Here is a 4,463-nt window from a genome sequence, read left to right as displayed (position 1 = left end):
TCTATGCAGAATCCCTTAATGTGGAGAGGTAGTACTATAACTGCAGCCGATGAGTGTCAGCTAGAAGCTATAGAGGTCCCTATTTGGAGTGTAAGCTAGTGGTGGATGGTGAACAGCTTTGTCATCTCTCCATCACGTCATAGGGGTGGCTGTTTATGTCCTACTACTTTCACATCACCTTTGATATATCTTGAATAGTTGTGCTCTTTTTTCAGTAGTGGAGGTATTGATGGAGGTCTTGAAGATTGGGGAGTGTGTGTCCATGTGATCAGAGGCAGCAGTTCCATTTCAGCTGTTGAGTCGACTCGTTGCTTCTTCTTCAGCTTTGATGACATGATACACGGGATGAAGAGTTCCTTCTATATCTTCTTGCAATAAAACAGCTCCAATCCTGTTATCCAACACATCCACTTGGATAAGGAATTTCTCGGTGAAATCTGGTGCTTTAAGTATCGGTTTCGAAGTTGATATGGCCTTCCTCAGATTTTTAGATTTTCCTTATATCTTGATAACGTAGGTCCGGTCACTGCTTTCCTTCAAAATCCTGAATGGTTCTGAGAACTAGTTGGTGAGAGGGAATCTTCTTTCTGATGCGTATGTCAACACCTGCCACCCTACCATAACCTTGCTTGTCTGTGCTTTTCCTGCCAAAACATTTCTTCGCTCGTCCTTGCCTCGTTTTCATGTTTTCTAAGGAAAATTCCCTTAACTTCCTGATTCCTTTCCTCAAATCCTTGACGTTTCTTTCGTCCGTTTTTTCTCAATCCTGCCCTTTTCCTGCCAACAATTTCTTTGGTCCTTTGCTGAATGTCCTGCAACCTATTTGTTCGTATTCTTCCTACCAAACCTTTCCCTCGTCCGTCCTTGGCTCATCGTTTTCATGCCTTACAGGGAATATTTCCTTATCTCGGCAATCCTTTTCCCAAAATTCTTAACATATCCTCCTTCTATTTTCTCTTGATCCCTCCATTTTTGGGCTATAATTATCTTTGGTCCTTTCCTGAAGGGTTCTCCTCATACTGCCATCGGCGTAAGGGAGCTTAGTTGATGCAGTCGTTGGGCTTTTCAGCCGTTTGACATAACATGTTGGGCAAAACTGGCTCCCGTCCTTATGCATGCCAGGTCAGAAAATGTTTCATTATTTTCTCCGCCATCTTCCTTATCACCTGTCTTCTCAATGGTGTGGGAATTAGTATCTGCCAATATATTCCCCCTTCGGCCTTCCCAAGGAAATCAGTGGGTCTACACTTCCTAATATAAGAAATATAATAAAGATAATAACATTTCAGAGACTACAGTGCCTCAGTCTCATCCACCACATGGTAAAAAAACTCGGTTAACGTTGCATCCATCCGTTGCAATCTTATCAGCCTTTTCCTACTCACTTGTCCATTAATTTTCTATTTTATTTCTTCTTTGTCTACTTGTCTATTTGTCTGTCACTCCTTTTGGCTCGGGCTTACTCTTGAGTTCTCTTCTTGCATATCATCAAGGGAATCCTCTTCTACGGAAACCAAATCCTGAAAGTTCTTTGCTCCTTCGATATCTTTTTCTTCTTTGTCTTGTTGTCAGCTCGTCTGTCGTTCCTCTTCGCTCGTGCTTATTCTTGAGATCTCTTCTTGTGTATCATCAAGGGATTCCTCTTCTTCGAAAAACAAATCATTCAAATTAATCTCTTCCAGGCCAATTTTTTCTTTACCCACTTGCCCACTAGTCTGTCATTCCTCTTCGCCCGGGATTACCCTTGACACCTTCTTGCGTATCATCAAATGAAACCTCTTCTTTGGAGAACAAATCCTCCAATAATCATTTTTTCCTAGTCAATTTCTTCTTTGTCCTCTAGTCCACTTATCTGTCGTTCCTCTTCGCTCAGGCTTACTCGAGAATTCTTCTCTTGCGTACTATCAAGGGAATCTCCTTCTTTGAAAAACTAATCTTTTAAGTTCATCGTTCCTTCGATTTCTTTTTTCTTCTTCAGCAGTCACTTTCGTCTTCATTTTCCTAGTCGTAACACAGCTAGGAACCAGAGACGGGTATTCCTTCTCGAGTTCAGTTGTAGGACTATACTTCAAAGGTTTCTCCGTTACAATTTGAAAAGGCACGGGTGGAGCTCTACCAACCTCATTACCCAGTAGGATGTCTGCTCCTTTGACAGCCATTGAATCCTTTAGTGCAAAGTCAAAACTGTCTTGCGAGTTGTTGACGGGTAGTCAACAACTCACAAGACAGCTTTAAACAGCAAATAAAGGTGACCTCCTCACCTCCTAATCCCTTCAAAATAAATGAGTCCCCAGTGAGAGGCTGTTCCAACTCTGTGTGCTCCTGGTACCACCACCCTATGGTTACAACTTGTGTCGCGCAATATCCTGACCGGGGTTCGCTCATTCCAGTTTATTGTTGCCAACATACCTTCATAACTAGTGCATATGGTTTAGAGGCATCCATGGTGTTTGGGTTTGTCCTCTTCACCGTGTAAACGGTGGCTGGTTCATTTTCCTCTCTGTCCTTTCCCGATTGCTTCTTAGTCTTCCCATTCTGTGAAATTGAATTATCCTTAATCACTTGGGCGACAGCTTTCGGTTGGTTTGACCAACATTCCTCACTGATATGGCCGCTCTTACCACACTTTAAATGGACAATGTCAACCTTCAGCACGTTTTTCACTTAATTGAAGAAGGGCGAGTCGACGTTTGTTGCTGTGGTACTATCGCATTCTGATTAGGGACAGTAACAGTCCTACTTCCGTTGTAACTGTTGAACTTGTCCCCATAGTTATTATTGAACTCGTTTCCATGGTTCTGTTGGTACTTGACACTTGGTCGGAACAACAGTTGAAACTTTGTGCCAGAGGAGGGTTTAAGACTGATAATATTATAATCTTCACTCAGCTAAGGGGCATTATCTAGTTTTTTCACTTCTCTCTCTCTCAAGTACGTTCGAATATGTTCAGGAATTCATCGTAGATACTGATCTAGTATCATCAATTCTTCTAAACCAGCCATCTCCTTTAGTATAGCAGCCTCTGCCCATCTCTTAAAACATTGTCGTACTTTATAAGCGTAATACCGGAATGTAATTTTCTCGTCCTTCCTCAAACTTCTGAGCCTTTTATTATAATATTCAGGGGCATCTGATACACTTGCTGAATACTCCTCTTCACTTCTTGATATTCCATCCTCTGGTTCTGAGATAAGGATAAGTAAGCACTGCGGCCCTTCTCAAACACCAGACTCTACAATGACATAGACCATTTATCTTCTGGCCATTTCATCGTCGCTGCGATCATTTTGAAATGACCGTAGAACTCATCTGGAGACTCTTCTTTGACCCTTGGAATTAACCTTAGGGCTTCCGACACATTAAATAAGGGTTCGTGCCTAGCAGAAGTCGTTTCTGTCTCTGTCTGCATTATCAATTGGTCACGGGCATGCATCAGTTCTAACTCCTGTGCATACTTCGCTTTTTCCATTTCTTTTCCTTCCTATCTTCTCACTTTTCCCTCCATTCTTGAGATTTCCCTCATTTCCATTAACCTTGCATATCCTGCAATCTATTGGCTTCTTCTCGCATCGATTCCATTTTCTTCTCTCTTTCCATTATCTTCAACTTGATCAAATTCTCCTCTGCTGCAATTCGTCGAATCTAAGCCTCAACATCCCTATCTGCTTTTACGCCTTCAGTTTGTGGGTGAACCGGTATTTGCTTTATTAAAAACTTCCTCAGCTTCCCCCAACGGTTCATGAGCTGCCACAATATTTTCTTCCAACAAGTTTCCCGAGTTTGTCCACGCTTCTAAGGCTAGACACTTGATTTAGGTCTGAATCGTCCCACTTGTAGTATGGCCTCCACTTGCCATTAAGATAGAGAGCCACTGACCTTTACTTATATTAGCTTCTGACAATTCTTGAACAATTGAGTTATTTAAAAACTCTTCGATAATAAACTATGCCATCTTGTAATTATACAATTAATACCTCTCCAAAAACTAATATAGTAACAATACTTAGAATCCTATCAACAGTGTACTATTCAAAAATTTTTAATCAAAACGCAGCCCTGTTATCACCAATAATTAAAACACTCACTCGATCCCGGGCCTGGGCACCAAAATATATGATATTGTTCCAGGGCCTCAGCACCTAAAATAAATTTTATGATGATGACTCCCTGGTCTGGACACTAAAAATATATTATACTATGGCTTTTGACTGTCAACCAACCATAAAATATTATACTGTATATACTACGACTGGGTAGTTAATCAACCTCTTGAATTCAAATTTCACTTGTTTTCTTTAACATTAAAACTAATACTCTAAAACATTATTTTATGTTAATTCTGAGACGGTTAAATAACTCCCAGACAGAATTATATAAAACACTGAATGACCAAAGGTCGCTTAAGTACACTCAAAACTAAACTGGGTATTTACTCCACTTACTGTGGTTCTTATCAGGTTACG

General features: G+C 40.8%; 1 pseudogene; it reads right to left on the bottom strand.

Moving 5' to 3' along the window:
• Window positions 1–288: 288 nt before the first annotated feature.
• Window positions 289–4,463, bottom strand: part of LOC137651614 (piggyBac transposable element-derived protein 4-like) — a 9,251-nt pseudogene continuing 5,076 nt past the window's right edge.

This window comes from Palaemon carinicauda, chromosome 13 (genome assembly GCF_036898095.1).
Source record: "Palaemon carinicauda isolate YSFRI2023 chromosome 13, ASM3689809v2, whole genome shotgun sequence".
Classification (NCBI taxonomy): Eukaryota; Metazoa; Arthropoda; class Malacostraca; order Decapoda; family Palaemonidae; genus Palaemon; species Palaemon carinicauda.
The sequence above is the reverse complement of the archived record's forward strand: the minus strand, read 5'-3'. Positions and strand labels throughout refer to the sequence as shown.